The sequence below is a fragment of the Pezoporus wallicus genome, unplaced genomic scaffold, assembly GCF_028554395.1.
Source record: "Pezoporus wallicus isolate ANWC-B61680 ecotype Strahan unplaced genomic scaffold, APGP_CSIRO_Pwel_v1 contig_1181, whole genome shotgun sequence".
Classification (NCBI taxonomy): Eukaryota; Metazoa; Chordata; class Aves; order Psittaciformes; family Psittacidae; genus Pezoporus; species Pezoporus wallicus.
Genome location: NW_026641428.1, coordinates 2070902 through 2092975, shown reverse-complemented (window position 1 = coordinate 2092975; position 22074 = coordinate 2070902). Strand labels below are relative to the sequence as shown.

General features: G+C 36.9%; 1 protein-coding gene across 4 annotated transcripts in view; it reads left to right on the top strand.

Annotated features, from left to right (window-relative positions):
* Positions 1 to 22074, top strand: part of FIGN (fidgetin, microtubule severing factor) — a 100554-nt gene that overhangs the window by 9853 nt on the left and 68627 nt on the right. Inside the window, exon 3 of one of the 4 annotated variants that reach the window (XR_008974124.1) lies at positions 15775 to 16147. The exons of 2 other annotated variants lie outside the window; for them this stretch is intronic. The gene's annotated coding sequence lies outside the window, so the exon portion shown is untranslated. Of the gene's footprint in view, positions 1 to 800; positions 1025 to 15774; positions 16148 to 22074 lie in introns of those variants that run through there. One more of the 4 variants, XM_057423700.1, reaches the window with a different exon arrangement.

Below are 22074 nucleotides of genomic sequence, written 5' to 3'. Positions count from 1 at the left end.
AGAAACTGTTCATGCAGCAATTAAGCTTTTTTAATCATTGATTTTAATTTTTTTGTTTGACTTTCATTCATTTCATTTCATACACATGTGTAGGCATCCTTTATGCTACAACACTGGTATATTTTTCCACTTTCAGTTAAAAAACTTTAGAGTTAACATCAATTTAGCTGATACCATCGTAGTCCCATAGAGAAATTTAATTTATTATTCAGACTAATGTTAGCATTTGTAGAGATCTGAAGCTGAAAGTCGGTAAATCCTACGTAATGAGGGGTATGAAGCACTTCTTGTTATTTGGCCCCTAGCATCCGTCACTGTCATGGTCATATCAGAGGCACACCTTAATATGCAGGGAATATCTTTGTTGAGACACAGTTAAGTTTAAGAAGTCTTTATTTCAAGCTTGTTTTTTTTAAATTATTTTTTTAAGGCTAGCTATAGTTAAAATATGTTTTATGATGTGCTTACAGAAATTGAATAACAAGGGCCTTAATGAATGACATTTTTAAAGTTTTCACTAGTTAGAAATATTCAAACAGTTATAATGTGATATTTCTTCCATCACTGAGCAGATTATACATATGGTACAGAATAACAAGCAAACTGACACTAGTATTCATTTGGAGTAATAATTTCCACGACTAATTAAGGAAAGATGCTTTGTTATTGAGTAATTAGCAAGCACACTACTTTCACCACCCCCCTAAGATGTCAGCTGTTTAGAGATAGTAGAAGTCGTTGCTTTCATTCATGACAGGCAAGTCGGTTTTGGCTAAAGTTACTGTGCCTTTCTGTTTCAGAGCTGCTACAACAGCTACAGTTTAAGCTTGAAGGCTCTGAGTGGCTGAGATAACATCACAAGTAGTATTGCATCTCTGCAAGTGCAATTCAGGCTTCCACTTTTGGGTGCTCAGTTATCAGACGTGCTCAGTCCCTTCGGTTTGTATGGACTTTGGATATGCAGGTGTGCATCAAATCTTAGAAGCCAGGTGATGTGTCTTATAAGGAATTTCCTCAGAAAATGGTAGGCATTAGCTTTATTTGTACTTCTTAAATGTTACAATCTCCCTCTTGAGGAATTAATGCTCTGTGATAGAGTACATAGAGCTTTTGATTTTTCCTGGTGGTTGTAAGAGCACATTTTAAATTCATCAGGACAAAAACTACATGTGTTATGTAAAGGTATAACAAATGACTAATTGTGATTTTGGATGAAAGAAACTTTAAACTCAGTTTGTTACTGTGTAAATATTCCAAGGAGCAAAATGCAGAGTAAATGATGCTGTTCTAATGCAAAATCTCCCTTTCTCCCTTAGTTACCTTCTCCCTCTTCCTGATCCTATTTTTCCTTCCCCCTCCCCCCCCCCCCCCCCCGGCTTTTTTAAACAATTATGGGCATTGTGCTCCTCAATGGTCCATAGTTACTGTAAAGATAGATGTCCTCAAATAATGAGTTTCTAATAATAATCAGAGGGAGTTAGATTAAACTGGTTTTGTATAGAAATTTTACAGTGTGAAAAAGTACACCTAAAATCCTGAGATATATTTACAGGAGCTAATCCTATTTACAGAGGACTAACCCAATTTTGTATCTGTGCATGTGTGCGGGGAAGGGGGAGTAGAGGCGTCTGTATGTGCTTGTGTTTTTTCCGCCTGCTTTAAAGTCTCCAGAAGATTTATTTTTTTTCCAGTACAGATTTCTATTTTGCTTTCTCATAACAGAGTATGTTTTAAAACTGCAACTTGCTAATTGGCTTCTGTGTTTACACCGGAAAGCATGCATTCCTTTAAATGACTTCTACCCCTGTTCTTCTTTCTTTCCGTTTCTTCCCTCCACTCCTCCATCTCTTTATTTTTTCCTCCCCCAGTGAAGATTTGTTACACATTTGTTTGTACATTAGATTTGTTGCTTTCTTCCCTGTTCAAAAGTTCTGAAGGGAAGTAAATGAGAGTGCTAACTACAGTAATAGATAATTGTTAATTTAAAGAGTGTCACTATATTAGCTAAAAAAATATTTTTCCTAACAGGTACTGGATCAACAAGGCTGTACAATAGACAGAGCAAAATAGTTTAACTTATGGTTTAGAAATACGTATGCCATTTAAATGGAAACAAACCCCCAAATCTCCCACATACCTTTTGGGGTTTGGTGAACAAAAGCTTGCTTGTACAGTCCAAATTCCCCTGGGCCTTAATTTGCAATAGCATTATTTAAGCTTGGCTGATATAAATCCATTGCAGAGAAATAGAAGCTCTCCTTACTGGCTTTTCAAAGCTGTTCCATGCTCCCTCTCTATACCTACCCATGTCCCCCAGCCCCTCTCTTCACTTCTCCCTGGCTCTGGTTCCCAGCCTGTGTCTTACCCTGTCACTGTGAAACTCTTTTGTATTTGAAATATAGTAAACGTAGAAATACCTCACTTCTGAAACACAGAAAAGTGCCATTCTGCATGGTCTTACTGACATCTCTACCAACACACGTGTAATTCTATCTATAATTCTATAATCACTTTAATATCTGTTGTGTCCTCTACCAGGTGACCTGCAGTCTTTCATTGTAAAGATAAGAGACTTTGATATAAAAAGTTATTTCTTCTCTAAGACTGATCTTATAGAAAATACTAACCATAAACTGAGGAAAAACTTGTGATCACTTAATATGCTCCTGGGGTGCCAGACTCTCTGGATATTTGCTTGTGGGTACAGTACTGGCATTGTTGGATGTTTAGCTCGAAGCTCTTCTGGAGCAGAACTGGGTTTGGGTGTAATCCTTTACAGCTACCAGTAAACAGGGGAATCACTGTAGCTTGATGGAATTTTGAGTACTACAACTGTATTTAATTTGCTGCTAATAAAATGGCAGTCTGTCATTAAGAAGCTTATCTTTTTGGGATAGCAATTGGGGTGCAGTTCTGAGCTTTCAGTTAGTGGGAAGAGTTAAAAAAAAAGATGAGCTGCATTCCCAAATGTGGGCGGAAGGATGGTGAGTAATACATGCCTTGGCATGGCATCTGCCAGAAGCATGTTTGGTTTGGTGGGGAATTTTTCTGTATGTGTGGTATTCTGGTAAGCAGAGAGGAAAAAACAACAGGGAAAAATACTTCCAAGCAAATCATTATAGCATATCTCAATGGCTGAGCTCCACACTTAGATTTAATTAGAAGACAACTGCACTGGAAAACTGGTCATTTTAGTTATACTTAACGACTGGTTCTCCCCTTACCCCCAATCAGAACCAATTATATGCTGTATAATGTGATTTTGACAAGAAAATTAAGTATGAATAGGCACAAAAGTATTGCGTAGTTGCAATAACGAGGTTTTCATTAATGATATTAATTTATCTTTGAACTATCCTTCTGGAGGTGAAAATCACTGTTTTCCTTGTGGTGTTTCCTTCTACTATATATACCAGGCAGTATCAAATTGGGGTATTTTGTATATATTTTAAGCAAAAGGCTGTGACTGGATAGCTATTAATATCTTCATTATGTGGTAAAAAGGCACTGAAAGAAGTGAAACTTTGTATATCCATGTTTCTTACTGGATAAGTACTTTCAGGATGAATTTTTTTATGTGGTAAGATAATTTACTAGTGTACAGTTTCTGAAGTGTCATGGGTAGTTCAATGCTGGATTTCAGGCAAGCAAGTTCGTTTCCTGGTTAGCTGTAATAAGACTTACTTGCTGTCAGTAGCAAGATAATAAGGATAAAAATCATGTACTAGTTAAGAAAAAAAAATCCATCCATTTGCATTAGTGCGCCAAATTCCACTTGGTGATATGCTTTTTGGGCTGAGCTATTAAGTGCTCTGTGGGCTGTATTTCAACTAGTGTATGATTGACTAGCTATATTAGAGCTTTTTACTTACAGCCAATGCAAAATTTGACCCTGGTTTTACCCTGAGATGTTTTTGCCTTTAAAAACATCCACACTTTATGAGCACACAGGTGGGTGGTAAGAAAATTTATCGTTGTTATTTGTAGGGTGTGGCTGTATGTTAGAGTAAGAGTAACCTGAATGTGAACTGATGCTGAACTGAATTTATTTTTTATTTTGATTCCAAAGCCCAACTGTGAGAATTGATATATCGTCTTAAAATTGCAAATCCGCATTTTATGCACTGTGCCAAAGCACCCATGAGCTCATTAAGCAAAGCCTTTTTCAATTATATCTTGTGTTTATGCATGTATTTATACTTGACAGGAATCCTTTAGAGGTTTGTTTTTCTGCATTAATACTTACAGTGTCTTGGAGTACATAAAATAAGCTTAAAAAAAAAAAAAAAAGTGTAAGCACTGCTTACAGATCTAGTTCTGGTAGCTTACTCTGTACTTCAGTAGCTGCTGAACAGCTCTTTGGCCAGACATCCAGCCTCTAGAGGGCACGACAGCAGCCTCGTCTGCCAGACCTCACCTGCACAGCCAGCTGCAGAAAGTTTTAATACCTACAGAGAGAATTCTACTTGTGTTGCAATAGTTTAATTTTGTTCTAAGAACATGAGTATGGTTAAGTAAAAAGATATATTTAAGAAAATTTTGTCTCACAGTGTCATTAACCAAGTACACAAGTTTTCCTAAAAATATACTGGTTCAACTTGGGCACTTTCTGCTTGAGCATTTTTAAATCTTATTTTTCCAGTTTGAATTGAAATAGGAGAAAAAGTGTCTCCTGCTGATGACTTCTGTAAGTCCTCCCTGTAGTAACAGATAGGCCTGTTACTCTGGGCAGACTCTGCTTGTTAATTTCATGAATTCAGCATTTTAGCTACATGTTCAGTCCTGAGCCATGAAGCTGAACTGTATTGTTGAGTTTCTATGTTTCTGTACAACATAAAGAAAAATTGAAAGAGAATCCAGCAAAAGCTAAGGGGATTAGTTTTGTTTATTTTGTAGGTCACCTGACATATAACTGGGAGATCTATGCTCAATTCCCACTTAGTTTTCCAACCAGTTCTTTAAAAATAATTAAAAAAAAAATTGAAAAGCTTTTGGTATAGGAAGTGTATGGTATCTTCTTTATGGTGATACTAGACCAAGTTTTGTTGGGGAAGGTTGACAATAAGCTATGAACAGTTTGCAAGATTTATTTACTATGTTCTTAGATTGATGCAATGCCATATGCAAAGTTTTCCATTGTTTCAAAATGTCAGAATATCTTTGTTGCTTTAAGGGTAGTTACAGTTCATGGAGATGTAGGGATGGGGACTTCCCTGAAAGTGCTAGGCCATACTTTTTGTCTTGATCACCTGTGGCTAACAGATAGTTAATTTGCTGCAGAAATAATGGTGACATTGTTTTGTGATTCATCTAATCCACTTTTTCCCCAAGGGGCTGAGACAGTCACTAGTGTGTCACTTCAACCTTGGCATACACCCAGGTTGCAAACTTGTTCCTTCATTCGGTGTTGTGTGTTGGAGCTGTGCTGTAAACTGCCCAACAAACAGAAACCTCAATAAAAAGGGATGTCTAACACCTGGAGGGCAGCATGGTTAACCCCTTTACAAACCTAATCTCTGCAGGGTTAGGGGTATTCAGCTTTAGCTGTCATGGAAAAGGGTTGGATATATAGTTAGGATATGTGGTCAGTATTAAATAACCAAGTTTGTTGATCATAGAGTTGTTTGTAGTGAGAGACTGTCCCTGCTTTTCTGCTTGAGAGAGAGTAACCTTTTTCCCGAACTGCCAGTAAAGGGTGGCATCATACAAGCATATCCCTTATTGTTATCCTCCAAACCCCAGTATGTTCCACCTTTGTTTTCCACCCTGACAAATGGGTGGCTTTTATGGCTTGTTCTGAAAGCCAGAAAAATCAGGCTGTTTTAAAGTGAGTGGGGGAAAGCAAGTCCTGGAGCCGGAAACATCCCTTTGAAGGGCATAGTGCCTGAAGTCCCCTCACTGGAGGGCCATCATGTGTGGCATCATGGTGGCAGGCAGAGCTAGCTAGGTCTCAGGCAGCTCAAAATAACAGGGACAAGTGTATATGCCGTGAATGTATCAATACAGTTTATAGTCAGTTTGGTTTTTTTTAAGTAGTAATATGGGGAAAATAATAATTTTGATGGGAAGTATTAAAGCACTGAGCAACTCAAATGTAAGCTGAGTGAATGGTCTCCAATTTTTGTTGCTGGAAGGGTATGTGTCATGGTTTTGGTCTGAATTTGGAAAAAATGGGAATTATGTCCTTGTGGTGAAACATTGTATTTCTTAAATGTAGGAGAGGGGAGAAAAATGGCAAAAGATATTATATTTTTCCCCTCCTGAACAAATGAAAGCAAAAGCAGATCCATCTTCATTTTAGAATTCAGGCTCCAAATTTCTCTTTAAACCATTTTTAATAGAAATGTAAGTTATAAATTGTCTCAGCAATTACCTGAACACAGAAGGAGTGGGGCCTAGCCTGGGCTTTAGCCCCAGATGTTTCTGACTACAATAATGGCCCTGCCCAGATATTTACAGCTTAATTCTGTTCATGTGCACTAGTCCATAAATGGTTCCTTTTCCATTTCCAGTTCAACAACTGAACCACTTATAGTAGGACATGATTTAAACTTGAATAATGACAAAATGTGAATAGAGACAATTTACCTTTAGAAACTTTCAATCCATTTTCAATATTTTAAATGTAAGGTAACTTGAACAGAGAATCATTGATCAGTAAATGCTCCCTTTTAAGTGTCTTATTCTATTCTTATATGTATATATGTGTATAAAACCTGATATTGTACATTTTTTTCCTTTGCTGCAATTCAGAGACTTTTTTTCTTTCTCCTTTTAATGCTATGCCGTCTAGCACTACTTACATTGCAAGCCAGTGCATCTAACCTTGCTCCTCTCCCCATTCCTGTCGTCCTCGCTGCTCCTCCAAACCAGCCCATCGCTTGAAACTAAACAAATTGAGAATAATGATTGGTAACCATCTGCTGTGCTGAAATTCCACGTACAGCAGTTAACTCCATTTTACAAAACAACTTCAATCTAGTGAATTACAGTGCAGTACTTGGTGGCAGCAGATAGCAACAAGCAGTTTCGAGTTCCTCTAGACAAAGCAGTTCACATAGGGAGCATTATGCAGAGTCACTTGGTGGTGATGGGGTTTTGGTGGGGATAATTCTGCCATCAGAGAGTTCAGTGTAATGAATTTGAAACTAGGAGTCTAACCACTGCCTAATTATTTCATTCAATTATAGAAGAGGCTGGTCCATAAAACAGTGCAGAAGTGATTTTTGCAAATATGCACCCTTTATTTTGGTTTTCTGATTCTGAAATGCGATGTGTAGCATGTTCAGCTTTCAGCCACTTTCATGTGACTTTCGGAGTGCCCAGTGAAAACCTCAACCAAAAATTAGATTGCGTAGCTGGTCAGAGTATATTGAAGAACAATAATGATTCATAGAGTTCCTATTGAAGAAACTCTTCTATTGATGCAGATCTGTAACAAGAAGCACTCTTAATAGTGATAGACTGCCAAACAGCAGATAGTCAAATAGCGACAGACTATGATGCAGTATTAAAATAAGTACAATTATCGTCTATGTTTTTAACACAATCTCAGTTATTTCAGCTTAGGTTTTGATCGTGTATAAAGAAAGTTGCTTAAAATGGGCAGTATATTGAGTTCAAAGGACCCATACAGTTCATAAATTCTCCGGTGTCTACTGGATTTTTCATCAGGGAGACTTCCAATAAAAATGATCTATTTTAGAAATAATATTGTTTAGTAGGTTGAAATGTGGTGTAATAAAATTAGACCTTCAGTCTTCTAAAGTTACTACTTAGATGGCACCCTTGGGATGGGAAAATGGCTGTATAAGCAGATGAATCAGACAGTTTCACTGATGGATACATTTGTCAGTCTCTGTTACAGATATAATATATTCTTATATCTGTAATCCTGACACTGTTACATCCAAATGAAATCAACATGAGGTTGTCATCTTTAAGCAAATATGTTAAGTGTTGTCTTTTGTGCTTTGGATTTGAAAGAAAGGGGCCCAAGGGAGCCAGCATCATGCAAATGGAACAAATCCCATTTCTTCTGAGCTGTGCTGTTTCCCCCTTCATGGCAGCTGGCTGTGTTATCTTTGTGTGTTTCTCTGAGTGCTGACAATTCTTTCAGTGATCTAAGTTAGGGCACATTAGAAAGTGGAAGCAGCTGTCTGTCGTTATACTGAGAGACGTGTTTGCTCTACTGCAAAGATGAAGGACCATGAATCCTTGACACACTCTCTCCCCCCTCCCCCTTTACTTTCCAACATGATCAACATTCAGACGCACAGATTGTCTGCTTGGACAGTTTTTTGTTCTGACTGACAGCATCTGGCATAGACAAATTTAAAAATACATAGCATGCCATGCTTGGAATTGGAACATCCCTTCTTTATTAATCTTCTCATTTAAACCATTCATTTACATTTCAAGAAAGGTTACAGCTTGATATGGTTGAAACATTTATTTTAAATGAATAACCTCCTAATGAAATACCTTGAATGAGCACCAAACAGCCAGTGTTCATTAAAAATTACACCTGATTAGTGTGGCCTTGGAACTGTGGCAAAGGCATAAGATTTCCCCATTGTCTCAATCCATAAAAAAAAAAGAAAAGAAAAAAATGTTTAGCATGTGTGTAATTTTAGTTTTTTTTTTGTTTTTTTGTTTTTTACCACAGAGCTGAAAGAGAATGGTGTTTTCACTTGCAACCCCACATTGTTTTCAAGAGTACCATGTTATAAAGCACTAGCCTTTAAAATGCTAGTTGTCTAATTAAATCCAGTTTTGCTGGAACAATACATTTGAAGGAAACACCTAAATAGTGTTTTGTTTTATTCTGCTAAGGCATTTATGATTTGAGAGACAAGATGCTTTATGATTTGATGTCATCTGAAATTTTCCATATATATTTCTGCTGAGAAGTATTCACATGTTTGTGTACAATACTTTACTAGTAAAATAGAACTGAAATGGTGGACCACCCACTAAAATGTTTATGCACCTGCACAGGCACATATGCACACGTACATTCTGTGCACCCTCATCTTCATGATCCAGGTTAGTAATGCAGACATGCTTGTCTAGCATTTATGTAAAAATAATATGAAAATTGTCTGTACCAGTCAGAATATGGACTTTGAGCCCAGGAAGGGAGTAAGAAAAACCTCCTCTTGTACTAGGCATTTTAGAGGCTTTAGATCACTGTGGATTGCAGCTTTACTCGCAGTACAGGGGAAAAAAAAATACAGAAGAGGGGGAGAAACCCCAGTATTATAATAAAATAGAGGACTGTTCAAGTGCTTGGCAGTAAATATGTAAAGCAAGTATCCTGGCTTATTTGGAGAGGAAAGAGATGCTGTAGCAGACAGGCTCAATTAACAATTGTAAGCAGGAGAGGACTTATATTCCTTCAGTATATGTAGGAGAGGTCATTTGCTTTAGGATAAATTCTGACAAATTTCAGATATAGACATAAAGACTGGAATAAAGATGACAAAAGATTTTCAGTTGCACAGTAAGCCTTTTGTATTTGCAATGACCATTTGCATTTTTCTCAGTGAATACATTTCTTTTTTTATTAATGTTTTCCTGAATAATATATTTTTAAATTAATTGTCTGTGAAAAAAGCATTTTGGGACAATAAGAATTTTAATACAGGCTTGAAATATCATTTATGCTTTTTTAAAAATTCCATAGTAATGCCTAATCTATTTTTCTTTTCTTGAAGAAGCACTAAGACGGTAAGTTTTCAGCACAGTTTTTACTGTGCTAGTTACGTATAATCATAAAAAGTGGAATAAAATTTTATTTAAAATGAAATCACATTTCTCTCCCCACCTCCCAAACTGCTCCATTTATGTGATAAATTTCTATTTTGATTTTTTTTTTTAATGACTAGTTATAAAGGCTTGTACAGATATGCATCTGTAAGCAAACTGGGAATAGGTTAGAGAACACAATTCCCTGGTGTAAAAAGCAAGGTTTAGCAGTAATGCTTTTAATCTGGACTTGTAGAGGATTCAGGAGCATCCATAGATCTGCTTCAGTAATTACCATACCCCAAGTGGCACTGGAAGAGACATTTGCCTAAAAACTTGATGTCTTCATTACACTGTTTACATTTTAATTAGAAACATGAAAATTAGTGATTCATACGGATGACTATAGTTTAAGTGGGTTTGCTCACCACCCAATAAATCATAGAGGGGGAAAAAAAAAAGTGGTGGGGGGGGAACAGGCAACCCCTCAATCTGCATCTGCAAGAAACAAACCCTTTCAATTCTTACAGCTGTAATAAATAGTTTACTAGGAATCATTCATGGGAATAATGTGATGGTATTAGAAACTAGTTAAAATGTGCTTTTTATTTTATCAGGGATAAAATTTCCATGTAAATTAGCAAGCAATTTTAAAGATAAAGGGACTTGCACACAGCACTACATGTGTGTGAATGACGTGTGTATAGGGTATACATATGTAGTCTCTGTATGTGGATATATATAAAATTGTAGCTGTATTAAGGAGTAGAATTGATGTAGAAATGTTTTGGCAGTGCTGAGCATTACGTATGGCTGCAGAGAAGCCAGTTTAGCCTGTTTCAGTATGTCTCCATAAATACATGTGAACATTTGTATAGCTGTGCACAGAGATGTATATGTACAAATACACATGTGCACACGCAGAGACAAGTAAGGATGTGTTGATAATTTCCCCCTGAATTTTGCATGTACCTACCAGCGCCAGTGACCTAAACCCACTCCATCCAGGAGTGATGGAGAGAAGCAGCGGTGCCTGTCAATGTCCCTGCCTGAGTCAGCATCATGTCCAGTGCCTGCACCAGGCGACAGTCACTCATCCCGCCCTGCCCTCCTGGGAGGCCTCTGGCCTTCTCTGCACCGAGAAGAGTGACCCCTCTGTCTGGCACGTTCAAGATCCCAAATCTCACCACATCGGTGTGTGAGTTCAAATCCCTACTCCTAGAGGCAGAGCTGGGATTCCAGCTAATGACTCAGAGATACAGAGGGTCAATGCACTGGTGATCTGGTGTACTGAGCCGTCGCACCAGCTTAGTTGTACTTTTTTTTTTCCCCTCCCTCCATAACTCACTGTCTTACCCTCCCTATTTCCACCTCCATTCCCTTATGATAAAAAGGATGATATGCAAAATTGCATTTTTAATTCTAAGAATACTTAGCGGGTCATATTCCTTCAGATTCCAGTTTGATCCTTTTGATCTAAAAAAAAAAAGCCCAACCCAAAAACCAAACATTTTGCTTGGGGGGACATGGGGGAATTGTTTCCTACACTTTTAACTTCACGTTATAGGCTGTTTTGGGCATTGTACATATAATACATAGATAACCAGTTTATTTCATTGGGAGTGTGAGTAATAAGTAAAAACTTGTTGTTTTAATATTAATGTTGTTGTCTTTAACTGAAAATAAGGAACTTTCCTTCTCTTTTGCTTATAACTGGATTTTGTAAGATTTGTAGGACAGTCTCTTTCTAGAACTCTCATTCTGGATTCTGTTATTTTCTTTATATATATGTATGTAAAAATTGACATATATATTTATAATTCTTCCTGTGCTCCTCAGTTTTTTAGACAGTACATGAGATACATCATTTTGTAGAGATGTTACGTTTATTTTTGTTGTTTCATTATTCAAGTGGTATTTCTGAGCCAGAGAACAAGTAAACCAAGGTATAACTTGAGGCTATTTTCATGCTTTATATAAGCATTTAACATGCTGAAAAAAAGATAATAATGTCTCTTTTTTTCTTTTTTTTTTCCTGCATTTGTTTCAATGTTAAAATAAAATTTCAGTTTATGTCAAATACTTTCATGTAATGTGAAGATTTATTTTCCTTTTTCTTAGTTTTTTATAAAAAATTATTGATATTGTCTCTACTTCCCTGTCTTCTGCAGTGAAGTAACTTGGGTACACACTGTAGTGCAATTGACTTAGTGACAGTACTCTGTCTTCATTTGTTCTGGTGTTTCTTTTTTTCTTCCTTTTTTTTTTTTTAACTTTTCAGGTGTAGGCATGTTATAAATGTGACTAAACAGGACTGTCTACATCTGCAAAGACAGAAACATGCTGCTTGCTTGTACGTACTGCGGAATTCTAATAGTTTTGTGCTATCTGTTAAATTCAGTGTGCTTTTTGCATTGTGTCACGAAACAGTTGTGCTGTGAGGGAAGCTGGCTGCCTGCCAGCCATCAACTATGAAATCCCGGGTACCTGAGAGCTTATCAGTTCTTTTGCTTTGTAAAAGAAGAAGTGATGAAAATGTTGGTAAACTGCCATGAAGGTTTAAGGCTGCTGGAATAAGGAGCCGTGTAATCAGATTGGAAAATGGAGCTTGAGATTCTCTGCATGGGAAGCAGTCGCCTGTGGACCTACCGAGATGCTGTGCAAGTGCCTGAGCTGACCACTTTGTTAGCAAATCAGCTTGTTTGCTGCAGCAGCAGGGTGGAATATAGGCTAGTCCTTGTGATGGTATGTAACACAAGTAATATCTCTCGCTTTGCACAATGTAATCAGCTTGCAATTAGCTCACTCTACATTAACCTTCTTGATATTTTTCCCTTTTGTAAGACTGTGCACTTTAAACAATTAACTATAGAAAGTAATCCTTCAAGCAAATCAAAGCAATCCTTTAATTTTATCACCCTGCTGAAAAAGTATCAGGTGGTCAACTGGTCTTCATCAGCTGCTGGAAATTCTCAGGCTCACTGTAGCGTGGAGAGGTTCTTTAACCCATTCACATTTAGAAAAATGTCAAGATTTTATATTTCTCACATAATATAATGCTGCATCATGAAGCTGCAATTGGAATTGTTTTAATGAATAGCCTTGGAAGAGCCCTTTTCTATACAGACAGCTTTTACGCTTCTGTTTGTTTAGGCATTTCCATACACTACCTCTCAGAAAGCTTTGATGACACAGCCACTTGTACTGATAATTCCACTGCTTCACCTCCAGTGAACTTGATTCACTAAGGTTGGAGAGAACAAGACTATCGTTGCTGATCTTGTGCATTGCTTTTTAATCCTCTGAAATAAAAGCCAGATAACGGAAAAATTTGTGTGGTAGGCAAAGTTCCTTTTAGGTAGGAGAGTTAAAGTTTTAATGCCATTTGTGGAAATGTGAAAACATGGAAGCTTGAAGTTTAGCTAAGGAAATAAAACTTTAATCAAATTAAGAATGCAGAGCACAGTCTGCCTTGTTGCTATTTGAATGGCTTACCCACCCAGAAGTTCCTTTGTCTATGTGGCAATTTGGGGTTTTATTAGTCTTGAATTTTCCAGAGTCACCCTGTAAAACAGGTGATTATTTATACCCTGGTAATATAGCATAATAGGAATATGCCTGGTATTTCATGTAAAAGTTTGCTGCTATGTAAATAATTGTTTGACATGCCTTGCTGATTTCTAAACTTAAATCACTCAACAGTTATGCTCATTTGAATAAGACCAGTGAAATTAGTGACAAAAATATTTACAAACAATAATATTGTGCAGAAGCCTTATTCATATGCACCCATTATATGAAAATAAATACTGTAGGTTATTTAAGGCAATAACAAAGTGATCTGAAACTCCTTTCCAGATATTTTGTTTCGAGGACACTGGAAATGGTCAGCAGCTGCTTTGCCGCTCCCCACAAAAAGTCATTTCAGTCATTTCATTGAATTCCAGTAGATCAGAGCAATAAACTGAATTTATAATATGTGATCTCCTTTTACCAAAGATATCTGAGAAAGCGGTATTGACTGGCCATGTTACTCATCTTTTATCTGTCTTTGTAGGATGCGAGCATGTTTTGAAAATACAAAGCCAAATCCTACTAATCATACTCCATTTATCATATTTTAATGTTGCCTATGGCTTAGTTTTAATATGTATAAAAATTCTGGAATTTATGTGCACATCTGCTTTCTGTGTGTCCCAATTTAAAAAAGAATGCAAAAAAATAAATAAAAAAAAATAACCTGCATACATCTTATGCTGCAAAGATCTACTTTATATTCTTTTAGAGGACAAACTCCATTAGATATGCACTTACTGTACATTGGATTGTAAATCTTACAATTTAATGGTAATTCAGTGAGCAGTTATTGCTTCTGTGGCCTTTTTTCTTTCTTTTTTGTCCCATCTCACTTGTGAAATAGGGTTACCCTTTACAAGTGTCACATCCATAGATTCATCTTTTGTACTCTATAGTTGTTCCTAGTGCATCATTCTAAGTGAAAAGAAAAATAGGAAGCCAAAGCTACAGGAGAGGCATTGGGGGAGGGGGTCTATACATAGAAATACAGCATATAGCAGCAGAAAGACCAAGGCAGTTTAGCATCAATCTAACAGATTAAAATTTTGCTGTAAAGGTACATTTTCTTTAACCTCATTCTCATTCGTTTTTCCATACCACTGTAGCTAGCGTTTGAATTCCCAGGAAGCAGAAATGGCGTCTTAATGATACGAGCCTTTTTGCCTTGCTTACCCTGTTAATACTCTTATCCCTTTTTCTGATATGAAATACTTTTTGTAGAAACAATATACACATTTGTAAAGAAATTATAAAAGGATTCTCCTTTTGAAGATAATGAGTTCTCTTCAGGAACTGCAGGTTACGTGAAACACAAATGAGCTCTAAGTGGAGGGATTTAAAGTCCTGCTACAGCATTTAATTTCTTGAGGAAAGGAGTTCAGTTCAAGGTTAGCCTGTTATTGTGGCACTGGCAACTACTTCTCTCATTCCTGTTCTTCTGCCAGCAGTACCGTACAAAAGGCAGTCATTTTTATTTAATACGTAGGGAGGTATTAATCACTGCAGTGTTTTCTAGCAAAAATTTGTCTTATCAAATTCATTGTTTCACCACTCATGATAATAATAGGTGTTTAATTACTCAATAAGAGCAGTTTATAGATTCCATTTTTCCTGTTTGCTGGACAAATGGTATTGATTTTGTACTTTGTTGCAACATGAAACTGTATTAAACACAATTAGAATTCTAAGGCTGGCAATGTGTATCAGTTATGGTAACTGAGCTCCTTCCTAAAGAAACTGCATCTTCCAGATTTTCACTACATTTAAATTCCCAGGAGAATAATAGATCTTTAAGGACACTTCTTTTATTACACGAGTTCTTGCTGTGCTTTTTCTTGTTTTTCACTGGTATTTATGATTGCTACAAATTTTATATGTTCAAGACTAATAGTTTATGTAATATTTTTTTCAGATAATAATCTCTTTACAGTGGTAGTAAGTTGTGCACATTCCAATCACAAGAGATTTACCATTGTCTCATCCTACTTTTGTGCCATACTTAAAAGCAAGATTTCCTGTGTGAAAAATAATATTGTACCCCAAGCTTGAGTTTGGATAGTAAAAATTTATGAGACTAGGGAAGACAGCAGACTTCTTTTTCTATTTTTCCTAGTGCTTTCAGTTTTCTTCAGAGGGCAGCTATTAAGTCGCATGTGGGTTTTTCTTTTTCTCTCTCTTTTTTTTTTATTTTTAGTGATGGTTATTATTCTACTGTCATTCATGGCATGTTATTGACATATCAATATCTGCATAGACTTCAGCCCTTTCTTCAAGGTAGGGTTTTAGCTGATTTATAGAAGTTGCACTGCCAAATTATTGTTCAACATTTCTTTTGTTGGTCAGTACATTTTTAATTACAATTCTTTTCTGCTACTACTGCTTTTATAACAATTTCCAACTGGGAGTGTTTAATGTTTTCTTCTTTTGTGTTTGTTTTTGTTTCCGAAGAGTCAGAATTAAAAAGCATGAACTGAAGGTGAGCATACTCAAGTATCTGAATCAAGAAAAGAAGAATGATTCCTGTCAATGTGATTTCCCCTGTGCAAACTTGTTTAAGTAACCAAATCTTTATGGTATTTTGATGCTTATTACATTTAAACTTCTAGCTAAATAAATTAGATAAAATACTTAGTGCGTAATTCCTACTTTTTCTTATTATTAATTTCTAGGTCCTGCTTGGAGCCTATTTTTCCTCATTAAGCTCAGTTTGGGTATTTCTTGAAAATACAGTCCAAATTTATGAAGAATATATCTTGATTGAGCAATGGTTTTTGAAGGAAACATGTCAGAGAGACATCTGTTAATTTTTCCTGTGCCTAAGTGCTTTCAAAGAACAATTGAAATGGATAAAATAAATGCAAGTATAGGAAATATCCTCTGAACTGCCTACATAAGTGTGGTGTGATCTTGTTGGAGAGTATGGTTAGTACCAAGAAATACTTGTCACTGAATTACCTGTTTAAAGGAAGCAGAATTTTTGCTCACTTCTTTAGGAACCTTTTCATATTGCACAATTTCACAATATGCATATTAACATGCTTATGTCAATGTTTTTGCAATTTTTTTTTCAAATCTCTTACAGAGTTTATCCCCCAAACTCTGAAAAGCTCTGATTCCTTTTTTAAGCTTACTTTAAGAGCTTCAGTGGGACTACTTGGGCTTAAATTTAAGGGCATGTTTAAGTCTTTGCTGGGTCAAACTTCATACTGGGTGGTTCTTCTTGTTTCTCCTTTCAGACAGATGATTTATTACCTATGTGATCTGAATAACTTGGGCACCAATGGCTTATTCCATTGCTTTTGTTTTAGGTGGTGGGTTAGGTGTTCTTGCTTTATGAAAATTAATAAAAATTTCAATTACACAAACAGCAGGTAAGACATGAAAATTAAAAGGATGTAGGATGCACATTCAAATCTGTGGTGATGTCTCAGCTATCCAGATGTTACGGGAAAATTGAATAAATGTAAGTGGGATTCTGAATAATTGAATATATTGTTCTTATTTATTTGGATTACTGTAGCACTTAGAGGTCTCAACCAAGATGGTGACCTTGTTGTGCTGGTATTGTAAAAACATGTAGTGAGAGACTGTTCTGCGTCAGAGAGGTTACATTCTAAATAGCTGAGACGCACAAAGGTTAATAGGGACACAAAGAGGCGCTGAAATGTGAAGAGACTTGCCCAAGGTCATATAGCAGGTCAGTAGCAGAGCTGTGAGTTAAGCCTACATCTCTAGACTCCCACTGCAGTGTCCTATGCACTAGATTGCCTTCCCAATGATTAAACTATCTGCCTTTAATAGCTATTGAGGGAAGTAATTGTCTTTGATTTAGCAGGGTATTTTGGACAGTGACATTTGACTGTGTTTCTACTTGGTTCTTGTGTGTTCATCGAAAATACTGAGGTATAATTTGATAATATGGGAAAGAAACATTAAAGCATGACTCTTTATTTTGCCCCACTTATTGCAGATTTAGTAAGTACTTTCTGAGAGGTGGACACTGTTTCACAGAATGTTAGCTGCAACTGCTGGTGTTTCTTGCTGGTTTACACATGTAATTTTGCTTTTCAGGTGTAGCACACAAAATCAGAGGTAGGGCTAACCACATTGATTGGGTCTCAAGGAATAATGTTTTAATTACTTCAACCAAGCCATCCTGAAGCCTGTATCCTCCTTATGATAGTTCACTTCAGAAGCTACACTGCTTCATTTCAGTAACTTTATTACCATTTGGCTTAGAGATTGCTATTTCGCCTTGGCCACAGATTTCATCAGTTGCCCGGTTCACCTTTGTCCACACTATACTTGTGAAATGACCTGTTCCTTTAGTGCTTGTCAATAGTAAATTGCTGCATCCTCAGTGTCCAGGCTGAATCACAGTAAAGAACACAACTCTTCATTAAATTACTGGATTTTACACAATTTCTTTGGATTAAACCTGAATGTGAGAAGTCTTAATTACCATTTAATACTAAGTAATTAAAGCACTGACCAGGGTCAACTATATAAAGTGCATCAGTTTGAACTGCCACCTGATTAATAGTCTTGGTGATATAAAAAGTTCAGCACAAAAGCATGCTCTGCCAGGGTCACTGCTTTAATAGCTGTGGAAAGTGCCGTTTTTGCTGTAATTCTGTTCTAACAATTAGATCAAAATAATAATTTGTGAGGTGTTCATGGTTGGCTTCTCCAGTGTGATGTCAGGTGAATTATTTGAATTTGACGTCAGTTAAATTGTTTTTGTGGGATATATTGATGAGCAAACCAATTTGACTCAGATCTTTTCCTAATTTCATTTACATTCTTCAAAGTGAACCATGAAGTATAATTTTTTTCCAGCCTCCTCTTTGGGATGAGAGTTAAGTTTATGGAAGGAAAGAAAATATAATGTGCATCAGTTGTGTGTTTATATTTTCGTCTGTTTACATACATACAATCACTGTTTTGTGGTAGCTCAGGTGCTGTATGCACTTACTGAGTGCTTGCTTGTGAGTGTGTTTGGAAGTATGTGCTCACACAGTTATACTGAATAATTGGCTTAATAGCTATGGTTTTATATCCCTCTGTGTGTGTGTATATATATATATATGTATCTGTATATATCTCCCCATGTTATATGCTGATATGAATGCTTTTCCTGTGCCATGCTTAGCCCCAGAGGTTCTGGTCTGCAGGATCATTTGAAAATTGTGCTGTGTTCACATTTAGTATAGTGGGGTTTTGTTTTGTTTTTTAGACTCTTAACAGTTTATTGATAGGGCCTAGGCAAACTGCTGTGCCTTCAAAGGACTCAATTAGCTTTCGCCAGGCTCAGTGTGTGTGCAGCAGGCAGCCCATGCATTAGCAATTGCAGGATGGGAACTGTAATGATTTTCACCTACTGACAGCTCCATGAGCATTAATTTTGACAACACCCTAGAAAGTAGGTAAGTGTGGTTATCCCCACTTTATTACTGAGGCCTCAAGGAAGGATTAAAGCCTCGATCCCACTGATAAGTGTGCATATGCTTAGCTCTAAACATGTAGGCAGATGTATGTGTTTGAGTGGGAGAGCCTTTTTCAGCAAAGTTAAGGACATAATGTTTTCAGCAAATTTTCTAAGTGAGCAGAAAATTTCCATGTCAGAGCCAGGTTTTGGATCTGAAATACTTGGTTCTGGCTTTGTTCTTCATACTTCAGCACCACTTTCAAATAAACTTACAAATACTAGGGTTTGTTATTTACTACAATGATTACTTAATATGCGATAGCAAGGCTGTCAGCTCTCATATTTCTAGCGAAGGTTGACAGGCACGAGAGTTGTTTGCTGTGAATTCACTTCAGTTTTGATGTGAACGTGGATCAGGTGTTTTACTTTGCTTTTTTGTTATTGTTTCTGAATGCACATTTTGCTTTCACCTATGCTCTGTATGATTATGGTACACAAGGTCCTTAGCTGAGATTTAGGTCTCTCTGTACTGGATGCCCTACTTCTCTGTCAGAGCATATGTGAAGAGGATGCAGTTTAAGGCAACAGAAACAAAGTCGAGAGAAATGGTTCTCGGTTTTTATTACAACCTTGTTTGAAAACCATGGCTGCAACAGCTCACCCAGCCATGGAGGGAGCCAGTGTGCTGCTTTTCCTCCAGCCTAGTTGGAGGTGAATCCCCCACCCCTCTAGGCAAGCCAAAATTTCCTTGAGGGTATTTCTTGGCAGAGCAGCCCTTGGGCTCCCTCACTGCCTCCTGCTCAGGTACTCTTTTGGTCACTGGCTGCTGGCTCTGAGAGCTGCATGTGGGTTTTGGGAGGAACTGGGATTCATTTCATCCTAACCTCCTGCCTGAGCTGCAGGAGTTGGTTTGCATCCAGCTCTACAAATGGAGCACTGCATGGGTAACTCAGGACCATATTGCAAACAGTGCCATGTGGGGCTGGCACAGTTGCCGCTGAACCCCCGTTCTTTTCTCTCCGGATGCTCTTAAAGCTCTTCTGTAACTTGACAGTTGCGGAATACACATTTTAAATAATAAATGGGAAATCCAACTTCCGCTCTAGTTTTTTTGGCATTTGCTCATGATCTGCTTCTGTTAAGGATGAATATCTCCTGCTAGATGGGAATGAACATACTGATGTATGTTCACAGGCTCTGAGATAGTGTTCAAAGAAGTTACAGGTTGTTTTATCAACCATATGCCTTTTCAGTTTTACACTTAGAACAGAACTAGCACGGTAATAAATTGAAACTTCAACTGTCAGAGTATTTCAGATTCTGATAAATAGACACAGCAAGCCTAGCTATTTTTTAATATTCCTACTATGATGAAATAAGTTTAGCTGAATGATTCCAGAAAGATGAGCAATTTAAGCATACTGAGTAAGGAAAAGGGAACCTTGCGATACTAAGTAAGAGATTCACTGATTAAACTGTAGAAATTATGCCTCAGGCTGTGCTGTAGTTGGAGCTTTGTATAAAACTGTGTTCTTTTCATAACATAGCTGATAGACACAAGGCAATATCAAAATGTCAGTCATTCAAATTTAGGCATTCATAAACACATTTCCAAAAGTGTTTCCTGATTTTGCAGGTGGCAAAATAGAGGCTGAGAAAAGTTGCTTGAAAAGCACCGTGATCTAGCAGACAGTGTCTCTTGTGGCAGTCAGATGGGATTACTGAATCTCCAAGGATAACTTGTAAATTTTGAAAGCATAGTGGGGCCAAAAAAGAAAGGATTTATTAGTGTATTTGAAATTGTTTTCATTTCACTTGGTTACAGATTGATGACAGTAACACCACTTTTTTTTTAAACCAGATCTAGGCTTCCAAAGCATTTTCATATCCTCTGGTAGAATCTGTTGGAAATCTGTTCACAGGACCCAGATCATCATGTCTGGAAAAGCCTGGACCGCAAAAATCAGTGTGATGGTAAAAAGAGCCCACTGTTTTCCAAGCCCCTTGTTTCAAGACTTAGTTTGACAAGTTTAGAATAGCCCTCCTGTGAATACATGACACAACTTTAAAAAATTAGAGCTCAATTTTTCTGTTTATAAATATGCTGGCTCTTTATTCTCAGAGATTTAAAAAAAATTAGCCGCTAGCTTAAAATTACTCACTAACCCATAAAAAACACTTCTACTAAGAGCATATGTGTGAAAATGGTCTATAGAGCCTCACTCCCCCTGCATACAAACAGAATTAAACAAATAGCAGCAAGCTGGGCTTTGGGTTTGGTTTTTCATGTTCCGGAAAACTCTCCTGAGGACAGACTAACTGCATGACATTTTAGTTTGTTCTGAGGAGGTGAAGGTTAGTAACTGGAAGAAAAAAAAAAAAAAAATTATGATAAAGATTGATGCCCAACATAAAGAAATATTTAAATGCTCTTAACAGTTGCAGACTGTTGAACTTTTCGATGTACAGTCCTATTCCACACAAAGGAAGGTGCTGAGTGCAGGCATATTTCCTTCCAAGTGAGTAGATCTCAATTCTGATACATGCTTGACACAGTTAAAAAAAAAAAATATTAAAAACTGATGGGCAGAACATGGAATTGTTTGGTTCTATTAAGAAATGTCAGCATTTATCTAAGTAAAACTGCTAAGCTGTAACCTGTATCCTTTCTTTCACTTTGGTGTATATCAAGGGTAAAGGTTCTAACCAATCCTTTTCCATAATCATGGGCTGCCATTAATTACAACCTAGTTCATTTTAAAAGAGTCCATTAAGAAATCATACCAGATGAACAATCACTAACGTAAAAAATCTGATGCATTAAGAGTTACAGGCTTGCCATGTAAACTTTGCATAGCATTTAACAACACTTAAAAGAACATTAAGACTGACTTACATGTTATGGCAGGGTCCACAGAAATGAAAATTAGAGAAAAAATTAACATACAACTAAACCAAGCCTGTGTCCTTTTCAGTAGGAGAGAACATTGGTTGTCACTGTGCAGCAAAAAGCCTTTGCATGATTTTATTACAAAATGGAGGATGTTAAATTAATTTTTACTAACTAGAAAGTGATCACATAATGCTACAAACCAGTTGCTAATGTGAAAAAAAAAAAGTTTGTATTCCATTAAAAGAATACAAAATAAATGGGGGAAAAAAAGTCATTTGCTGTCCTGGAGGGAGATAAACTCTAAATAAGTTATCTAAGTTCTTGCATAGCATCACAGCTGCCACAAAGCAGCCCTCATAGGGTGCTCACTAAAGCATTGGGCAGTTGAGGTACCCTGAACATTTCAGGTACCTAAACAATGGGTGCA